Consider the following 23,748-nt stretch of genomic DNA (forward strand, 5'->3'; position numbering starts at 1 on the left):
CACCATAACATTGCCCTAACACGACTCAATCGTTCCACGATCCATTAGTAAGAGTTTAATAAATTTCCTAACTTAGGTAAGGGACAAAGGAATTAATGTACAATTGCTATGGATCCCATCACACATTGGATTACTCCTTCATGATAAAGTTGATATGTTAGCCAAGAAGAGTATCGAGAAGGAGAATGTAGAATATAACTTTGGTATAACTGTGTCTAGCATTAGGAATAATATTAGGAGAGAAGTAAATAAAGAAAATGATTGTTATAGGAATGCTGTTAGAAGCCTGAGTAGATCTATAACCCACTATGATAACATGAACGTAGATAAGTATGTTTATGGAGCAACTTGCAATGTGAACAGACTGACTGATGTTGTAGTGGCCAGGCTTAGGCTTGGTTACAAGTACTTCTGGCAGTTTGGGAGACACACAGATGATGATCAAACTAAATGTAAATTATGTGATCAGGCATATGGTCCACTTAATTGTCCACTTATTGAGGAATACAGAGACAGACAGTATAATAACTTATGTGACATGTCAAGATATCTTATTAATGAAAATAAGATACCAGATATACTAAGCAAATTTCCTAAATTTGCTTGTAACAGATAAGTGAACTATAGATATGTAGATATAAATCCATATGTATTCCTGTTAACCCTTTGGGGCCTAGTTCCTAGGCCTTTTGTGTATCCATATGCTCTGGCGCTACCGTCCACAGGATGGATATGGGGTGCACAATAAACTAGCCACTTCGGTGGCAAAATCTAATCTAATCTTGTCAGGAAACACGTATAAGTACGTTAAAGCTCCTAAATTACTGGGAATGCAGGCGAGGAAGATAAATAATATTACACTTGGAAAATCCTAGAGGAACTAGTCCTAAATCTGCCCAAGAAAGTCACTCCCTACGAAAGCAAAATACTCAGCAGGAGATGCGACATCCCCCCCAATGAAAAACGGGCGCCACGAGTAAACTAGAGAGACAACACAATAAGTGTCAGGGGCCCAAGACTGTTTAACTGCCTCCCAGCATACATAAGGGGGGATTACCAATAGACCCCTGGCTGTCTTCAAGAAGGCACCTAGTCAGTACCTGACCAGCTGGACAGCGGTTTGTACGTCGGTTTACGTGCGGCAAGCAGTACCAGCCTGGCTGATCAGGCGCTGACCCACCACGAGGCCTGGTCACAAACCGAGCCGCGGGGGCGTTGACCCCCAAAACCCCATCCAGGTACAGAGGACAAGTGTTTCCTGAAGCTGGTCTTATTCACATGATGACCCCCAACCGGAGCTTTTGGTCACCTGACCGAGGCCTTCCGTTGGCTTACTCGTCTACCCCTTCAAGTTATGGTTACAATTATATCTATTAAATAGTAACAATCAAGTTCCCGCTGGACCAATCACTTTAAAAGCTCAGTCTGATGGCTGCCAGTTTATCACAATTTTCCCATCCAGTGTAAACTCTCACTCGGATTCCCATGGCAAGGCGACCAAAATAATACCAGACATCCCCATTTTTCCGAGCAAATTTTCCGGTGGCAGTGAAGGCCGATTGGATCCCCGGGTAATTGTGTGTAGCGGCGAGGCTGGTGAGAGATCCTGCTGGAGTGTTGTTGTGCCTGAGACTCCGACCAGCACACACTGCCTTCCCGTCAACCACACTTGCATCACTTCCTCTTAAAAAACCTGTGAATACAGCTCCCGTGACCCTTTTACGCTGTGACCAGTGTTGTGTGCCGGCGTCTAAATACACGTAAACCGATATGCTGCCTTGCAGAAAAGACAATGAGAGTGAAAAATGTGAAAAAAAAAGATAATGAATGGTGCTCTTTATTGTGTTGTGGTGCGAGAGAAAACGGAATTGATGGAGTCATCCAAGGAGTAACTCTGATGTCGTACCCAGAAGCGGCGTATTGGCGATGCTGAGCAGTACAAAGACGTGCCAGGAACAGTAATGTGTGTCATTGAAAAGTTTTAGTGTAGAGTGATGGTTACAAAGACCCGTCACGCTTTGAAGGATATCGAGGCTGCATTGCTTGCTGATAACGATTACACGAGAATGCTTTAATATCTAAAATAGGGTGTATATATATGAAGCAAGTTTATTCTTTTCTCTGAGGATGAGGGTCCCTAGGACAGCAGTATATATATATATATATATATATATATATATATATATATATATATATATATATATATATATATATATATATATATATATATATATATATATATTCTAGAGGAATACTGTTGAGTTGATTCTTCCAAGGTCTTAGACATGATCCCAATGAACCAGTGGCTCTCCGTATACAGTAACACTTATTGAGAGATTAAACTCAACACAGAATAGCTGAAAACTTAAGCATTAGTAGCAAAACTTGAACACTGTCATGAAGCAAAATGAATAATGTTAAGAGTAATGATTACTGTGTCGTACGAAAAAAAATAGAGCTTTTACGTCATACAGGCTTTATTGTTCGTTCTGGTAATTATATTGTATTAATTTAAAACCTATTGTCAAGATCAGTATATTACTTTTTCATTTCTTCATAACTTAGTTATGGTTTTAGATGGTTAATGTTTCTGGTAATATCGTCCTCACAGAGTTTTCATTACTATTATTAATTGGTTAATCACAGAGGACTAAACCCGTAGGGGGGGTCATACAGCACATGGTGAATAGGACTTCATCAGACTAAATTCACGGAAGAGAAGAATAGCTCCAGTTCCTTTGATGAAGAGCCCTTCACTAGCATTAAGGTATTTCCCCTTGACGGGTCCACTGGGTTCTCAGTAAGGGACAAAATATTATATCTTCCTAAAAACAAAATACCACCACAGGCAAAGTTCACCAAACCGGTCTGGGTTACTCCAAGGCCACAGATTCACATTATTCTTGCCACAGATCACTCGAGCATAACTGTGATCTTAACATAGCTGATCATCTCGATAGTCCAGCAAGAACACCACACGAACCATGAAATCCCCCTGGGAACGCCACCACCAAGGTTACATTTTCGTTTTTTTTTTTATGTGTGTGTGTGTGTGTGTGTGTGTGTTTAATTGTTTTTGTGGATGGAGAGAATGGAGGGAGGGGGTTGGGACAAGCATTTGAGGAGGCACGGCCTTGTTTCTCTGGCTGCAATACTAGCTCTGGGGGATGAGGTGTAAAACTGAGGGCTGGGGTGGGGATCTGGTTCGCCTTGTGCCGCGCCTAGTGTCTGCTCTAGGTGGTGGGTTAGGAAACCAGCAGACCGATTGGTCAAAAGACGGGATAGAGGATCGAGCCTCCATCCCTCCTTGTCTTGAATGGCCCACACGGGTTTAGAGCTTCATGAAGTATTATACAATAAACTAGGTAGTGGGCCAGAGAAGGGGTTGGATGTATAGTGCGAGTAGAGATAATAAATTTGAAATTTTTTGTTAGGCTATGCCCCAAAGCTTACTGACTACACAAGTGCCTTAAAGGCTACATGTCACCAGTGCATCACCAGACAAGTATATTTTAATCCTGTATTAAGAATTAAGATATATTTACATTGAGGGATCCACCCGGATTTAGCTCTATTGTATATAAAATACAAAACGCGTAACGATTTAGACTCATTCACTGAATCACCTGTTCTTAATGTACAATACAACACATAAATTGAGTTCTAAGGAGTCACATTTGCACAATTTTATATTTAATAGTTGATCCATGCTGCTACCCTCCCCAGGCGGCGTATACGAGACTATGGAGCAGGTGCCAGGCACCAGAGTGACAGTAGATACTGGGTAAAAAGTAGGTTTAGAGTACCAGGTGCGGACCAAAATAACTTGGTTCCAACGGTAAGACGAGATGTTCGAGTAGTACTTTTACCTAGAGTGTGTGCATGTTACGTTGAAGTTCTTCCCAGTTTAGTCAGCTAAGTTTTTTACACACACACACACACACACACACACACACACACACACACACACACACACACACTATGAAGAAAGATTAAGGGAAACACACACTGGACACACATATATATATATATATATATATATATATATATAAATTTCTTTCATATATATATATATATATATATATATATATATATATATATACTATATGTGTTTGTGTGTGTGTGTGTGTGTGTGTGTGTGTGTGTGCAGAATAACCACTGTGAAAAATAGTGAAATTCCAAGCGCTTTCGGGACTTCTCACATTATCAAAGAACTATAAAAATAAAACGTGAACAGGAAGGCATAAAAGGGCAAAACTGCACTTCAAAGTCACGTCACAACACCCGACTCTGTGAAACACAACTGTTACTTTACCCAAGCATTAAGATTTTTTACTTGTCTAATGAATCATTAAATTCTTCCCAAATTTTATTAATTATAACAGATTTCAATTTATATGCCTTCCTGTTGATGTTTCATTTTTATAGTTCCCTGATAATGTGAGAAGTCACGAAAGCGCTTGGAATTTCACTATTTTCTCATAGTGGTTGTTCTGCTTTTTTTTTTTATTCGCCGGTACTCTTCCGACCCGGGTCTTTTCCAGGAGTGGTGACCCGGCCTTGGCTCCCTATCTGGGGAGTGTCTCGAGACATAAGTCTCCCATGGGAGGAGGTACAAGTACCCCCTCATCTTTGGGACCAAGTGTCCCCAGGCCTAGCCACAGTCCCCGCCCTCATGGGGCTCGCAGGGAGAAGCTAGGCCTCTGGTCTGCCCCGCCCCAAAGGGGCTCGTAGGGATGGCAGTCTTGTGAGCTGCAAGTGGTAGCAAACTCAGACTTCCTCTGCATATTGTAATATCACCTGTTTACTGTGATCGTAATGTATATATATATATATATATATATATATATATATATATATATATATATATATATATATATTTCTCATGAGCCTTTAATAACATTTATTTATGGGAAATGAGATCAAACTCCACCAATATCCCAAATCCTGCCCACGAAGACGCCGCTTTGCTTTTCCTCTGAAGTTATCTACACATTTTACTTATTATGGAACACATGAACTCATTATTGAATTTATTATAAATTTGTGATGATCACTTCCATAAAGAGAAACAAGATAATCAAAGTACTTCTATGAAATGTATTTCATCCATTACAACGTACGCAGCCTACCCAAAGATCTTTATCACTGATAATAATAATGGGTAACGGTGAGCCCAAATGACCACAGCGCCAGGAGAATGGGAATTTGTAAGATTTTGTTGGAATTTTTAACCAGGGGAATGGTTAGCCATCCAGGATGACCTAATAAAATCAGTGCGTCAGTCTTATTTCCATTAGGGTTCTTTAATCTTTTACCCCTCCCCCAGATGAGACCCACAACAGTCGACTAACACTCAGGTATACCTACCTATTGCTAGGTGAACAGGGTCAGCAGGTATAAGGAAACATGTTGAATGTGTTATCAGGAAAGAGGAAGGTAGCACCAATTCCTTGAACAAAAAGCCTTTCACCAACATCAGGGAAACCCAGCCATGACGGGTATAACTCCTGCTGAATAGGTCAGGACTACGGATCAGTAAGCAAAGCATGTATAGGATACCCGGTGTGTGTATCAACCGTCCGGTCTCCGTGACTGACTTACACACCACGCCCTCTACTGGTCATGCATTCGCCATATTGTTTCTGTTTCCGAGAGATTTCGTCATTTAAATGCGTGTTAGTGTATTTCTGCTTGAGTAATCTGACACTAATGTGTAGTGTTCGTTATAATTTGGGCTCCTTCTAATGGGGCACCTTAATGACAGTGGCGTCACTTTTTTTAAAAGATGGATGAGTTGCCTCCCATTCCCCCAGGCACTGTATGAGTCCTACAGGTTTAACGCTTCCCCACGAATAAAATAACAGTAATATAGTCAGGGTGTGGGTAAGTAAGTAAGTAAGTAAGTAAGTTTATTCAGGTATACACAGCATAGAAAACGACAGCATAGCATGAGCCAGTTCAAGAATAAGGCTACAATAAGGGAGGGGAGCGAGTTTTTGTATGAAAATAACTAATTTTATCTCCTCCCTCGTCTATCTTTTTTCATTGTAACTGTTTTTACATAGTTAAGATACCTGTTGTTAACTTTAAATATAAATTCTAATAATTATCACAAGGACTCCAATAGAAATGTCACTCTGATTTTTTTGGGTTATCCCAGGTTCACTAAACATATGCTGCTATGTATGATAATCAATGTAAATGTATATTCTACCTGAATAAACTTACTTCGCAGTTTTTGTTTACGTTGGTCAGCTGACAGGTGTCTCCACACATAAGGGAGAGACTATTACAATTTCTTTACTGCTCAAGCGTGACTGAGACAATTACTCAACTCGCCACTCCAGCTGAGGCTGCCCACTGCAATTGATTTTGTTTTTAATCATTTAGTCTAACGTATATTATTTACCTACTGGAGGCTGATAACCAGTTTCTTATATTAAAAGTTACAGTAATTTGCAGTACATGGTTCATATTGGCTGTAATTCATCTGCACACTCATATCAAGAGGGATTACCAGCATTTTTTGGGAGAAGAGTTCCGTCCATTCTTGTCTACCTTAGAAAGTGAAAGCAGGTCTACCTGCGAGCGTGTGTGTGTGTGTACTCACCTAATTGTGGTTGCAGGGGTCGAGACTCAGCTCCTGGCCCCGCCTCTTCACTGATTGTTACTAGGTCCTCTCTCTCTCTCTGCTTCCTGAGCTTTATCGTACCTCTTCTTAAAACTATGTATGGTTCCTGCCTCCACTACTTCACTTGCTAGGCTATTCCACTTCCTGACGACTCTATGACTGAAGAAATACTTCCTAACGTCCCTGTGACTCGTCTGAGTCTTCAGCTTCCAGTTGTGACCCCTTGTTCCTGTGTCCCCTCTCTGGAACATCCTATCTCTGTCCACCTTGTCTATTCCCCGCAGTATCTTGTATGTCGTTATCATGTCTCCCCTGACCCTTCTGTCCTCCAGTGTCGTCAGTCCGATTTCTCTCAACCTTTCCTCGTACGACATTCCCTTGAGCTCTGGGACTAGCCTTGTTGCAAACCTTTGTACTTTCTCTAACTTCTTGACGTGCTTGACCAGGTGTGGGTTCCAGACTGGTGCTGCATACTCCAGTATGGGCCTAACATACACAGTGTACAGTGTCTTGAACGATTCCTTATTAAGGTATCGGAATGCTATTCTCAGGTTTGCCAGGCGCCTGTATGCTGCAGCAGTTATTTGGTTGATGTGTGCCTCCGGTGACGTGCTCGGTGTTATGGTCACCCCGAGGTCTTTCTCCCTGAGTGAGGTCTGTAGTCTTTGTCCACCTAGCCTATACTCTGTCTGCGGTCTTCTTTGCCCCTCCCCAATCTTCATGACTTTGCATTTGGCAGGATTGAATTCGAGAAGCCAGTTTCTGGACCACATGTCCAGCCTGTCCAGGTCTCTTTGCAGTCCTGCCTCATCCTCATCCGATTTAATTCTTCTCATCAACTTCACATCATGTGCGAACAGGGACACTTCAGAGTCTATTCCTTCCATCATGTCGTTCGCATATATCAAAAATAGCACTGGCCCTAGAACTGACCCCTGTGGGACCCCGCTCGTCAGAGGCACCCACTGTGATACCTCTTCACGTACCATGACTCGTTGTTGCCTCCCTGTCAGGTATTCCCTGATCCATTGCAGTGCCCTCCATGTTATATGCGCCTCATCCTCCAGCTTCTGTACTAATCTCTTGTGTGTATGTGTGTATGTGTGTGTGTGTGTATGTGTGTGTGTGTGTGTGTGTACTCACCTATTTGTGGTTGCAGGGGTCGATTCATAGCTCCTGGCCCCGCCTCTTCGCTGAGTGTGTGTGTTTTCAGACTGACGGAAATCCCGCAGAATGTGTAGCCTGTGTGAACAGCATCAATCATGAAATTGTCAAGTTTTTTTTTTAATCTTGCACATCTTTTTAATCTTACTGACTTCCTCACTCTTCGTACATCCTGATGCAACCCGTCCTTCCAACAAGACGGCCCTTGTCGCACTCATTACAGTTCGTTGATTTTTGTCAGGTCTAAACCTTTGCAAAAATTTAATATTTGTTATTTTAGAGAAGGATAGGTTAGCTTAAATTGGCCTATATTTACTTTAGAGATAACCAATTACAATGAACGGGCGGCTTACTCCAGGATCTCTTAGAGCGTTGGTGTATCCACGCTCACTTGTATATCAAAGACTTTCACAGAGCCAACCTCGATTAAGATGGCCATTAGCTCAGTGAGAGTTTTTATCGATTTACTAGTGGTTAAGTTAGCCACAATCTTCCGTCCATCCTGGCCACACTCGCTGTGCAAGTCGCAAGATACGGTTCCTCAAGCTGCTTTCACACGGTACAAACTTGATTTCCTTCTCTCACATATTACCAAACATAAAATTTCCTAAATACAAACGCATGTAAAGAAAATTGTAAAACTTAACAAAACTATCAATAACAGATTAAGGAGACACTTCAACTTGACTCACTTAAGCAACAATGAGAAAGTTCAACATCGCGCGTGATTCTCTGAACAAAACTCAGCAACTTGAATGTTCAATAATAATTTCTTTAAGTTTTACGTCATGAACCAGACATTAAAAATATGTGACTGCTGGAAACTGGCTTTTGTGTGTGTGTGAAATCAGTAGACGGAACCACCTTGATGCTGGTGAGGGGGCTCTTGATCCGAGGTATTAGAGCTACACTGCCCTTCCTCCCATTTCCCATGTGCTGTATTACCGTTATGGGTTTAGTTCAGTTGCACTTTAGTAACATTTCGCCCACAATAAAACTTGGGTTAGGTTGGGTAAGGCTTGTCAGGAACCAGGATAAGTGTTTGCTGACGTTATATGACGACCCACAGCTGGAGCTTTTGGTCATTTGACTGAGGCATTCTGCTGGCTTACCCGTCCACCCCCTTAAAAATTGTCATAAATGCAACAATTACAATAATAAAACTAGTATATATGATCCAAGCTTTAGTTACCTTGTAGCTCACTAGTAGAACATTGCTCTGGCAACCGCAAGAACCCGAGTTCAATCCTGGGAGGTGAGGGACGCATGGGTAAATTTCCTAACACTTGGTATCTACGTAAATCTGACAGTAATAGGAACCTATGAATTAGCTGAAAGGAGGAGCACTGTAGCAGGCTTGTTGGCCCATACTAGGCAGGTCCTTCACAATCTATCCAACTAGCAAAATATTTGCCCAACCCAGTTTTCACGGATCTCAAAAAAAAAAAAAACACATTACTTGATTTTCTTGAATTACCATGAGTTATTAACCCTTCAAAGTTAATAACTTATTATTAACACTTTAAGCTTAATAATTCAAATAGTCTTATTTAACTCCAAAATACCGAATGCTTTTCAGATTAAAAAAAAAAAAGTTTAATTATAAATTACATTACTTTTTTAAGCATTTATACCGACAAAATATAGTAATTTAATCCAATAAATACTTCATTTAATAAAATTTAAATATATATTCTGCTTTATGAGCAACTATTTATTCAAGAAATTAAATATATACCATGGGAGGACGGTGATATTTTTTTAAACATTCAATAAAACGAAAAAGAGGTGGAGAAATACTGTTTTATAGAGGTTTAACAAAAACCTGCTTGGAAGATTTCAGGTTCGATTCCTCGGTTAGACGACGTATATAGTCAAGTCTCCTTACACCTGCTGTCCCTAGTCACCTAGCAGTAAATAGGTATCTAAGAGTCAATCGGTTGTCGTGGATCCCGGCATTAGGAAAAGCACCTAAAAAATAATTAAAATAAGACGCATTGCTTAACTTTCTTGGATTATCCTGGATTATTTTCCAGCGATCAATCTGAAAAAAAAAAGTTTTCTTTAGTTATAGGTATAAATCTTACGTAGGATAACATCCATAAATAATAATAATAATAATAATAATAATAATAATAATAATAATAATAAACATTATCAATCATAAAAAGTGTAGTTACATGAGGTCAATATAAAGGTTATGAACAAGTCGTCTTAGTCGTGACTCCTTCATTTTATTTTTTCAGTTTTCTCAGAGTTTTGAAATCATTATTATTTTAAACTGAGTGTTTATATATATTCTTAATATTTTTTTTTTTGTACTTAACTGAATAAACAGCTGTTACATTCACACTTGATCGATAATTTGACAATTATGAACTTTCGGATTTGTGGTCTTCGTTGAAAGTTAATAAATCTGTTGGTTAAAAACTATTTAGATACTAGATATAAAAGAGCACATTTTAATTCAATGCTTCATTAAGTCGCGATTTAATATATATCGTTGCAGATAAAGGTATGAAGATAAAACACGGAAATTGCCGTAGTCTCCCCATAAACATTTTATATTTTCTCTGGTTGAAATTACTGTTCCGTTTTCTTTGATAAGTGCTAATTTATTTTCATTCAATTTCTTAACTGTTTCTTTTGAAAATGGGCTTTACGAAATATTTCGGTAATAATATGTGACTTATATCAGTGGATTTCGGCCATTGATTATAGTTTAATAATATTTTTATATAGCTGACATCAATGACATACTACTATATAGAAAGCTGATTGTTATGCTGAACATTTCGGGCAAATTAGGTCAGTTTTGTCCCAGGATGCGACCCACACCAGTCCACTAACACCCAGGTACCTATTTTACTTATGAGTGACTGCCATCCCCACGAGCCCATTTGAGGCGGGGTAGATGGCAGACCAGAGGCCTAGCTTCTCCCTACGAGCCCCGTGAGGGTGGGGAATGTGGCTAGGCCTGGGGACACTTGGTCCCAAAGATGAGGAGGTCCTGTACCTCCTCCCATGGGAGACTTAAGTCTCGAGACAATCCCCAGATAGGAAGCCAAGGCCGGGTCACCACTACTTGGAAAAGACCCGGGCCGGGAGAATACCGGCGAATAAAAAAAAAAATCGAATAAAAAAAAAGAACAGACGGGTCCATTCCCACGAGCCCATCACTCTGACTTTTTTGGGTTATCCCAGGTTCTCTACATATTTGCTGCTATGTATGATAATGTACCTGAATAAACTTACTTAGTTACCCTTCTTGGACGGGGAAGGTACCAGAGCCGGAGCTTGCTACCACCTGCTTCTTACAAGACTGCCGTTCCCACGAGTCCTCCTGGGGTGGGGAAGATGGCAGACCGGAGGCCTAACTTCTCCCTACGAGCCCCGCGAGGGCGGGGAATGAGGCTAGGCCTGGGGACACTTGGTCCCAGAAGTTAAGGAGGTTCTTGTATCCTCTCCCATGGGAGACGTAGGTCTCACGACAGTCCCTAGACAGGGAGCCAAGGCCGGGTCACCATCTGGAAAAGACCCGGCCCGGGAGAGTATCAGCGAATCAATGATAAAAAAACATAATCTAACTGCCCCTTGTACTGGTATGTCTTTGTTTGCATTCACACAGGAGCTTGACACCATACAGTGGTAACGTTGACTGGATCAAACGTGCTGCACAACCAAAATTAATATAAAATCTTTTCTAATGTCTCCCATAATAACAAACTACACAAGAAATAGTTATTTACTTCATGGTTTAGGCAGGTGGCATGTACTGTACAGTGTAAATTAACATCCAAGTTCTGCTCAACAATAGCAAGAAACTATAGTCTCTTATTTCCTTCTTCCAGTCGTAGTGCGCCATTTCTGTATGTTGTTTCTCACCTAGAAAAAACAAAAAAAGTATTTCTTAATTGCACTAACACTGTTTAATGTGTTGAGAACGACTCCGTTGGGTGACAGATTCTGGAGAGAACAACAGCACTGTCAAGGCAGTACATATTTTTTTCTGTATAAATGACGGATTTTAGAGTGTTACAACAGGTCAGTGTATATTAGACTGGTAACATTAACATAGGCAAAGTTCGAAACAAGGTAAGTATACGGCAATATTAGTTAAAATTAACACACTATTCCTTAAGAAACATATTATTCATTCAAGTTTTGGGGAGATTTTCAACACCTTTAAAATATTTACTAACCTAATTAAAGGAGAAAGTGAAAGTTATGATTTTTTTTCTTAAAATTCTTTGCACTGAATTACAATATAAAATTTGACATTTTAACTTTTGCAGAACTGGTATGGGAAAATTTAATTTTATATTGTATTCGTATTACCATTTATTTTCATTTTTGTTCTCTCACTCGGAATATCCAAAACTTAATTCAAAAATTAACAATAATAGAAGTTAAAAATAGATTATTATTGTTGTTACATTGAGTTTAACTTCGTAATGAGAGATAGACTCGAGAAAGGGGAGGATAGCTCAGTTTTCTCAGATCATGAACCCTCCACCATCACCAAGGCACCTCCTCTCTCCCCCCTTGAAAGAACCAGTGTATCAATCAATGTTTCAAGATTACAATATATCTTACACTCCATGATTCACACATGTCACTCCCACATCCTCAATCCTCTCGTAAAATCTCTTGTCATATATATATATATATATATATATATATATATATATATATATATATATATACATATATATATATATATATATATATATATATATATATATATATATATATATATATATATATATATATATATATATATATATATATATATATATACAGTTCCCCCTGTCACTCTTCCTGTCTGATTCTCATCTCCACACTGATTTGTGGTTCCTTGTTCAACGTGGCCGACCACCCAAACCTGTCTCGCTATCACTCACTATATATTTTCAGTACGTATTAATGTTTGTTACTGTTAATTTATTATTTATTTATTATAGTAATTTAATATTGTTATTATGGATAGATTTAGTTTCTTTTATTGTGTAAATTATGTTACTTTAAGATTGGCTACAAAAAGGCACTTTTTTCAATAGTTTTAAAAATATAGTTGTCTCCCTTGCACAATTTACTATTATTATTATTGTTGTTATTATTATTATTATTATTATTATTATTATTATTATTATTAGTAGTAGTAGTAGTAGTAGTAGTAGTAGTAGTAGTAGTAGTAGTATTAGTATGTGATATTCACAAATCAATAACAAATACAATAATGTAAGGTGTATAGATTACCAAAAGCTGCAAAGGCGGGTCATCATGTGACCAAGACTCACGTCAGGAAACGCTTGTCCTGTTTCCTGACGAACCTTACCTAACCTAATCGAGTCACTTCCTCTTTCATCACTACTTGAGGTAATCACTCACTTAACCACATTCCCCTACCCTCATCCTTTCCCTTCCCCATCCACCCCTTCTCTCCCCTGTCTCGCAGTTTTCCTGCGGGAGCACTGAGTATCAACCGCAACGCCCCGGGTTCGATTCCCTGTCACAGAGAAACATGGGAGCCAGTTTACTTGCATCCCAGCCCATCTAGCAGTAACACTAGGTACCTGTTTGTTAGTAGACTGTTGTGGGTCACTCTCTCTGTCCCCAGGAGCTGTATGAATCCTAGAGGTCTAGCGTTTCACCATGTTTTCGCACTTTATAATTAAAGTCTAGGGTTTCGGCACTGTTTACTCTAACTTCATGATTATTAATAAATTTATTTCCCCGAACTAAATGGTGGATTGGAGAGATTAAGAGGATTAGATAGGTGTTATGGGGGTTGAAAAGAGATGTTTAGAGGATTGGAGAGAGGTACTCACAAGATTGGAGAGAGGTGTTCACAAGATTGGAGAGAGGTGTTCACAAGATTGGAGAGAGGTGTTCACAAGATTGGAGAGAGGTGTTCACAAGATTGGAGAGAGGTGTTCACAAGATTGGAGAGAGAGGTGTTTAGAAAGCGTGCACTTCATGACCGGTCACCAACTGCTCGTGACTTTACCTCCTGAAAGCAATCAAGCTTATTTATAAATCTTCGTTTCTCGCGGTAATATGTTTACGTTTAAGTGACTAATATATCATTAGTGTCTGAGGTAAGGTGCAAGTTGTTACTGGTTGGTGGTACAGCAGTAGTGGGACTTTTCCTAAACATTATGTAGGAACAGTTATAAACACATGTATATTCTATATAATGACACTATATATATATATATATATATATATATATATATATATATATATATATATATATATATATATATATATATATATATATATGGAAGACTTGCTGCTCCAGCACCAAACCCTAGTGCAGCACTGGCTCACAAACAGTCAGGCTGGGATGGCCCGATCGCTGAAAAAGTGCTTGCCAACATGCTCAGGGCTGCAACATTAGATAGCGAGACTGCCCGTCTCCAGGCTGTGAGCGCACCTCACTCCGGGGACTTCCTCCAAACAGCTCCCATATCAGCAATGGGAACGCAACTCGACCCTGAGACCTTCCGTATTGCAGTGGCTCTGCGCCTTACTGCCCCAATTCACACAAAATATACGTGTATTTGCGGCGAAGCGCAATCAGACCAATACGGTCTACATGGTCTTAACTGTTCCAAAACCAAGGGCTGGCATGCAAGACACAATGAGGCCAACGACATCATAAAGAGAACCCTTGCTACAGCTGGATGCCCAGCCGAGAGGGAGCCCCAATCACTAGCAGCCAACAATACCCACAACCCTGCAAACCGCCCCGACGGGATCACCATCTATTCTTGGAAGAATGGCAAGCTCTTAGCATGGGACTATACCTGTGTGTCCACTCTGGCTGACACCTATATCCATCACTGTGTCGGGCGACAGGGAGGAGCTGCTGACCACAGGGAGGAGTACAAGATCAGCAAGTACAGGGACATAAGCCAACAGTATCAATTTGTCCCAGTGGGATCAGAGACCTTGGGATCATGGGGAAAAAATGGCACACGTTTCCTTAAAGAATTGGGTTCCAGACTCATCGACACTATGAGGGACCCAAGGGCAGCCACTTTCATGTTCCAGCGCCTCAGCGTGACCATCCAGAGGGGAAATGCTTGCTGCATACTTTACTCGCGTCCGGCTTCGGAGGAGCTGGAGGAAATTCATGATCTTTAATATATTGTACCATCGTATTCATGTTTGTGTTTTCTGTAAATGTATTCTGTTTATTAATAAATGTTCATACAGAATATAAAATATAGGGGGTGGTAGGAGAAGAAAATATTCAAACAGCTCCGGGGAGAACCTTGAGTTTTCCCTGAGGTACGTTTATTGTCTTCTCTGAGGATGAGGGTCCCCAGTCCAGTTATAGTGGTGGTACCTCCCTATATATATATATATATATATATATATATATATATATATATATATATATATAGGAAAACTCAAGATTCTCCCTAAAGCTGTTTGAGAATTTTCTCCTACCACCCCCTATATATGATAAAAATTTTATTTAAAGACAAAATACATTGACAAAACATTCACAAAAATACAAAAGAAAGTAAAACAACATAGAAAACAACTCAGAGCTACATCTCGAATACGTCGTCCAGCTCCCCGGCGGTGGGCCGCGTGCCCAGAATGCTCCAGGCATTTCCTCTCTGGATCGCAACACTGAGTCTCCGAAAGAGGAAGCTGGTCGCCCTGTGGTCCTTGGTTTCTATGACGAGCTTTTCACCCAGCTCTTTGAGGAACTTTAGAGCACACTTGTCCCATGCTCCAAGGGCCTCCGATCCTATTGGGATGAAGATATAACAAGGGGGAAGGTCTTCATATTTGCGGATCTTCTGGGTCTCCCTGTGGCTGGCAGCTCCACCCCCTTCAGCTTCGGAGTATGGCAAGTAGGTGTCTGCCAATGTGGCGGCACAAGTGTATTCCCAGGCAATCTGCTTTCCATCCTTCCAGGGTGGCATAGTGGCTCCATCAGGACGCTTTTGACTTCCGTCAGACCTCTGCACTTGAGGTTTCCGTTGAGCTGGGCAACGGGCTGTAGCGAGGCTTCTCTTTATGATGTCATTGACCTCCTCATGTCTGGCATACTTCCCTTCTGCTGTGTGACACACGAGACCATGAAGTCTGAATTGATCAGCCATCGCCCTGCCGCAAATACATCTATTTTCGGTGAGGATGGGGGCGGCTAAGCGAAGAGCAACACCAATCCGAATGGCCTGTGGGTCGAGTCGAGGGCCCAGGGAGGAATTGGGAACAGCTAACAGGAGATCTCCTGAGTGTGGTGCCTTCACAGCCAGGAGACGAGTTTTGTCCTTTCCTGAAGTGTTGGTGAGCATTGTGTTGGCGATTTTTTCCATGATGGTTTGTCCCAGTGGGACTGTTTCTGATCTTTGGGAGGAGCTAGTGTACTGGAGGAGTCTGCAAGGGTGTCCCACCGAATCGCTGCTTCAGTAAACCTGGGATATATATATATATATATATATATATATATATATATATATATATATATATATATATATATATATATATATATATATATATATATATATATATATATATATATATATATATATATATATATATATATATATATATATATATATATATATAATATATATATATATATAAAATATATATAATATATATGATGGGGTCCACCTCTGGTGTAAATTGTGGGACCCATAGCCTCGGAGAAGTGGATAAAAAGGCTTCAAGGAAGAATATTTGGATTTCTTCCTGAAGCCATTTGAATATTCCACTTCCCCTACCACCCCATCTTTTAAACTATTTTTTTTTTACCAATAGGAATATTTTATTACATAATATGTCACAGAAGATTTAAGAGATACATTGTTGATATAAAGGTGGCATATATATATATATATATATATATATATATATATATATATATATATATATATACATATACATATATATATATATATATATATACATGTTGTTACGTGTGTATCACCGATATATATATATATATATATATATATATATATATATATATATATATATATATATATATATATATATATATATATATATATATATATATATATATATATATATATATATATATATATATATATATATATATATATATATATATATATATATATATATATATATATATATATATATATATATATATATATATATATATATATATATATATATATATATATATATATATATATATATATATATATATATATATATATATATATATATATATATATATATATATATATATATATATATATATGAAATAGGCGTGTGTGAGTGAGAGCGAGAATAAGACACAAAAATGTAGAAAAGTTAACCCTTGAGATCACGTCTTCAATGTTTTCTCTGGTGACTCGTTGACTCTGGCTCCGTTTTCTTTGTTCTAGTGCGACACCGCTTACTCTCCCAACTATCGCATAAAATGCATCTTAAATTAAGACATGTTTTTATAATTTTCTTAAGTTCAACAACTTCTTGTTGGGATAACTACGCTGAGTGTAAGAGCAACGGCTTCTTATAGGGATAACTACGCCATTTAAATGTAAACAGATAGCAGCATTTACATCAGTATTTAACAATCACCATACATCACATTTTATTTACCTGGTGTACCAGTGTTTGGTACCAGTTAGCAGAAAACCACTGGTGTACCAGTGTTTGGTACCAGTTAGCAGACAACCACTGGTGTACCAGTGTTTGGTACCAGTTAGCAGGCAACCACTGGTGTACCAGTGTTTGGTACCAGTTAGCAGGCAACCACTGGTGTACCAGTGTTTGGTACCAGTTAGCAGGCAACCACTGGCGTACCAGTGTTTGGTACCAGTTAGCAGGCAACCACTGGTGTACCAGTGTTTGGTACCAGTTAGCAGGCAACAACTGGTGTACCAGTGTTTGGTACCAGTTAGCAGGCAACCACTGGTGTACCAGTGTTTGATACCAGTTAGCAGGCAACCACTGGTGTACCAGTGTTTGGTACCAGTTAGCAGGCAACCACTGGTGTACCAGTGTTTGATACCAGTTAGCAGGCAACCACTGGTGTACCAGTGTTTGGTACCAGTTAGCAGGCAACCACTGGTGTACCAGTGTTTGGTACCAGTTAGCAGGCAACCACTGGTGTACCAGTGTTGGACACTAGTTATCAAACAATCATTGGTGTACTTGTGTTGGGTACCAGTTAGTAGGCAACCACTGGTGTACCAGTGTTGGGTACCCGTTATCAAGTCACCACTGGTGTACCAGTGTTGGGTACCAGTTAGCAGGCAACCACTGGTGCACCAGTGTTGGGTTCCATGTTAGCAGGCAACCACTGGTGTACCAGTGTTGGGTACCAGTTACCAAGCAACCACTGGTGTACCAGCGTTGGGTACCAGTTAGCAGGCAACCACTGGTGTACCAGTGTTGGGTACCCGTTATCAAGTCACCACTGCTGTACCAGTGTTGGGTACCAATTAGCAGGCAACCACTGGTGTACCAGTGTAGGGTACCAGTTAGCAGGCAACCACTGGTGTACCAGTGTTTGGTACCAATTAGCATGCAACCACTGGTGTACCAGTGTTGGATACCATTTATCAGGCAACCACTGGTGTACCAGTGTTGAGTACCAGTTATCAAGCAACCACTGGTGTACCAAAGTTGGGTACCAGTTATCAAGCAACCACTGGTGTACCAGTGTTGGATACCAGTTATCAAGCAACAACTGGTGTACCAGTGTTGGATACCAGTTATCAAGCAACCACTTGTGTACCAGTGTTGGGTACCAGTTATCAAGCAACCACTGGTGTACCAGTGTTGGGTACCAGTTAGCAGGCAACCACTGGTATACCAATGTTGGGTTCCATGTTAGCAGACAACCACTGGTGTACCAGTGTTGGGTACCAGTTAACAAGCAACCACTGGTGTACCAGTGTTGGGTACCAGTTATCAAGCAACCACTGGTGTACCAGTGTTGGGTACCAGTTATCAAGCAACCACTGGTGTACCAGTGTTGGATACCAGTTATCAAGCAACCACTGGTGTACCAGTGTTGGGTACCAGTTATCAAGCAACCACTGGTGTACCAGTGTTGGGTACCAGTTATTAAGCAACCACTGGTGTACCAGTGTTGGGTACCAGTTAGCAGGCAACCACTGGTGTACCAGTGTTGGGTTCCATGTTAGCAGGCAACCACTGGTGTACCAGTGTTGGGTACCAGTTATCAAGCAACCACTGGTGTACCAGTGTTGGGTACCAGTTAGCAGGCAACCACTGGTGTACCAGTGTTGGGTACCAGTTATCAAGCAACCACTGGTGTGCCAGTGTTGGATACCAGTTATCAAGCAACCACTGGTGTACCAGTGATGGATACCAGTTATCAAGCAACCACTGGTGTACCAGTGTTGGTTACCAGTTATTAAGCAACCACTGGTGTTCCAGTGTTGGGTACCAGTTATCAAGCAATCACTTTTGTACCAGTGTTGGGTACCAGTTATTAAGCAACCACTGGTGTACCAGTGTTTGGTACCAGTTAGCAGAAAACCACTGGTGTACCAGTGTTTGGTACCAGTTAGCAGACAACCACTGGTGTACCAGTGTTTGGTACCAGTTAGCAGGCAACCACTGGTGTACCAGCTTTGGGTACCAGTTAGCAGGCAACCACTGGTGTACCAGTGTTGGGTACCAATTAGCATGCAACCACTGGTGTACCAGTGTTGGATACCATTTATCAGGCACCCACTGGTGTACCAGTGTTGGGTACCAGTTATCAAGCAACCACTTGTGTACCAGTGTTGGGCACCAGTTATTAAGCAACCACTGGTGTACCAGTGTTGGATACCTGTTATCAAGCAACCACTGGTGTACCAGTGTTGGGGTCCATGTTATCAGGCAACCGCTGGTGTACCAGTGTTGGGTACCAGTTATCAAGAAACCACTGGTGTACCAGCGTTGGGTACCAGTTAGCAGGCAACCAATGGTGTACCAGTGTTGGGTTCCATGTTAGCAGGCAACCACTGGTGTACCAGTGTTGGGTACCAGTTATCAAGAAACCACTGGTGTACCAGTGTTGGGTACCAGTTATCAAGAAACCACTGGTGTACCAGTGTTGGGTACCAGTTATCAAGCAACCATTGGTGTACCAGTGTTTTGTACCAGTTATCAAGCAACCACTTGTGTACCAGTGTTGGGTACCAGTTATCAAGCAACCACTGGTGTACCAGTGTTGGGTACCAGTTAACAAGCAACCACTGGTGTACCAGTGTTGGGTACCAGTTAACAAGCAACCACTTGTGTACCAGTGTTGGGTACCAGTTATCAAGCAACCACTGGTGTACCAGTGTTAGGTACCAGTTAACAAGCAACCACTTGTGTACCAGTGTTGGGTACCAGTTAACAAGCAATCACTGGTGTACCAGTTTTGGGTACCAGTTAACAAGCAATCACTGGTGTACCAGTTTTGGGTACCAGTTAACAAGCAATCACTTGTGTACCAGTGTTGGGTACCAGTTAACAAGCAACCACTGGTGTACCAGTGTTGGGTACCAGTTAACAAGCAACCACTGGTGTACCAGTGTTGGGTACCAGTTAACAAGCAATCACTTGTGTACCAGTGTTGGGTACCAGTTAACATGCAACCACTGGTGTACCAGTGTTGGGTACCAGTTAACAAGCAACCACTGGTGTACCAGTGTTGGGTACCAGTTAACAAGCAACCACTGGTGTACCAGTGTTGGGTACCAGTTAACAAGCAACCACTGGTGTACCAGTGTTGGGTACCAGTTAACAAGCAACCACTGGTGTACCAGTGTTGGGTACCAGTTAACAGACAATCACTAGCTTAGCGATATTATTCACCTGTGGTTCAGCATCCAATAAGATTCTGCATCTCGGGTGAATAACAACCAACAGGATTTAAATTTCGTTTAATTAACAAATGACTGGATTTTCCTTCATTAAAAAAAAGAATCACATGAGAACGTAATTATTTGTTTATTAAACGAAAATGTAATTATTTGTTTATTAAATGAAAATGTAATTATTTGTTTATTAAACGAAAATGTAATTATTTGTTTATTAAACGAAAATGTAATTATTTGTTTATTAAACGAAAATGTAATTATTTGTTTATTAAACGAAAATGTAATTATTTGTTTATTAAACGAAAATGTAATTATTTGTTTATTAAACGAAAATGTAATTATTTGTTTATTAAACGAAAATGTAATTATTTGTTTATTAAACGAAAATGTAATTATTTGTTTATTAATCGAAAATGTAATTATTTGTTTATTAAACGAAAATGTAATTATTTGTTTATTAAATGAAAATGTAATTATTTGTTTATTAAACGAAAATGTAATTATTTGTTTATTAAGCGAAAATGTAATTATTTGTTTATTAAACGAAAATGTAATTATTTGTTTATTAAACGAAAATGTAATTATTTGTTTATTAAACGAAAATGTAATTATTTGTTTATTAAACGAAAATGTAATTATTTGTTTATTAAACGAAAATGTAATTATTTGTTTATTAAACGAAAATGTAATTATTTGTTTATTAAACGAAAATGTAATTATTTGTTTATTAAACGAAAATGTAATTATTTGTTTATTAAACGAAAATGTAATTATTTGTTTATTAAACGAAAATGTAATTATTTGTTTATTAAACGAAAATGTAATTATTTGTTTATCAAACGAAAATGTAATTATTTGTTTATTAAACGAAAATGTAATTATTTGTTTATTAAACGAAAATGTAATTATTTGTTTATTAAACGAAAATGTAATTATTTGTTTATTAAACGAAAATGTAATTATTTGTTTATTAAACGAAAATGTAATTATTTGTTTATTAAACGAAAATGTAATTATTTGTTTATTAAACGAAAATGTAATTATTTGTTTATTAAACGAAAATGTAATTATTTGTTTATTAAACGAAAATGTAATTATTTGTTTATTTAACGAAAATGTAATTATTTGTTTATTGAACGAAAATGTAATTATTTGTTTATTAAACGAAAATGTAATTATTTGTTTATTAAATGAAAATATAATTATTTGTTTATTAAACGAAAATGTAATTATTTGTTTATTAAACTAAAATATAAACCGTTGTTTTATTGAACGGAAACACGGTCTTTTTGTTTATCTTCTTTTATTTTTTTTTATTCGCCGGTATTCTCCCGGCCCGGGTCTTTTTTTTTTTTTTTTTTTTTTTTTAATATTACATTTTCGTGCGATAAGCCAAAAAGATCGTTCAATAAAACAGCGGATTATATTTCGTTTAATAAAAAAATATTACATTTTCGTTCAATAAAAACCAAAGGATTACATTTACGTTTAATAAACAAAGAATTACATTTACGTTTAATAAACAAAGAATTACATTTACGTTTAATAAACAAAGAATTACATTTACGTTTAATAAGCAAAGAATTACATTTACGTTTAATAAACAAAGAATTACATTTACGTTTAATAAACAAAGAATTACATTTACGTTTAATAAACAAAGAATTACATTTACGTTTAATAAACAAAGAATTACATTTACGTTTAATAAACAAAGAATTACATTTACGTTTAATAAACAAAGAATTACATTTACGTTTAATAAACAAAGAATTACATTTACGTTTAATAAACAAAGAATTACAATTACGTTTAATAAACAAATAATTACGTTCTGATGTATGTATAACTAAACTAAATACAACGTATCACCATCTACTGCTGCGTTAAAATCACACAAATTTTGCCTTAATATTCTGTAAGACAAGTTATTCACATATTCATTCAAAGTATTTTGTTATGGCACTCTGTGCTATATTTTTTAATAGAGTTTATTTACTTTTAACGTTTCTGTATGACAAAAATAATGTTGATGTTTGTGTACAGGGGAACTGTAGCTTTAATGACCCTCGTGCAGTAGACTGATCTCTCTCTCTCTCTCTCTCTCTCTCTCTCTCTCTCTCTCTCTCTCTCTCTCTCTCTCTCTCTCTCTCTCTCTCTCTCTCTCTCTCACACACACACACACACACACACACACACACACACACATGATAACGACATACAAAATACTGAGAGGAATTGACAAGGTGGACAAAGACAGAATGTTCCAGAGATTGGACACAGTAACAAGGGGACACAGTTGGAAGCTGAAGACACAGATGAATCACAGGGATGTTAGGAAGTATTTCTTCAGCCACAGAGTAGTCAGTAAGTGGAATAGTTTGGGAAGCGATGTAGTGGAGGCAGGATCCATACATAGCTTTAAGCAGAGGTATGATAAAGCTCACGGCTCAGGGAGAGTGACCTAGTAGCGATCAGTGAAGAGGCGGGGCCAGGAGCTCGGACTCGACCCCCGCAACCTCAACTAGGTGAGTACAACTAGGTGAGTACACACACACACACACACACACACACACACACAGTCACTGGGTGCGGTCGTCTTAAAAATAGAATGAATTGAAATCATCTGATTTGGACGTTGACTTCTCTATGTAACCAGTCTTCTTTTAACCTAATCTATCGTTACGTAAATTCCTGCATCTCGTTCACTCTCTCCTCGCCTACAATGACCCCGGTTCCTTGCACGTGCCACCAGTCACTTGGCCCAAATAGCTTCTTTTTTTTATCCACGAACCATCGGAGGGGATATTAAATTATTTACGTTTTATTCAAGTTTTTGTAGTGAAAGGAGGATGGAGGGGGAATACTTCTACTTTCGGGGACTTGTTTGAGGATGAAAACCTGTTAATCTCCAGAGCTACTATATATATTCGAAAGCTTTCACATTATGGAATGTTTCCAAATTATAGTTTCTGGCATAATTGACGCCCTTTTTTTTCTGACTGTACACAAAATTCGATGCAGCGGTAGCAGCGGGGATGACACACTCAGGGGCGAGTTTGGGTTAATATTTATATCTGCCTTCTGAAAGGATTGGTGTACATATTGTCAGTG

At 38.9% G+C, this 23,748-nt stretch overlaps 1 protein-coding gene across 1 annotated transcript in view; it reads left to right on the forward strand.

The window, feature by feature from the left end:
* Window positions 1–1,595: 1,595 nt before the first annotated feature.
* LOC138852562 (uncharacterized) overlaps window positions 1,596–23,748 on the forward strand; it is a 45,925-nt gene continuing 23,772 nt past the window's right edge. Inside the window, exon 1 of the mRNA XM_070084098.1 lies at window positions 1,596–1,695. The gene's annotated coding sequence lies outside the window, so the exon portion shown is untranslated. The remainder of the gene's footprint in view (window positions 1,696–23,748) is intronic.

Source organism: Cherax quadricarinatus, chromosome 1, assembly GCF_038502225.1.
Source record: "Cherax quadricarinatus isolate ZL_2023a chromosome 1, ASM3850222v1, whole genome shotgun sequence".
Lineage (NCBI taxonomy): Eukaryota > Metazoa > Arthropoda > Malacostraca > Decapoda > Parastacidae > Cherax > Cherax quadricarinatus.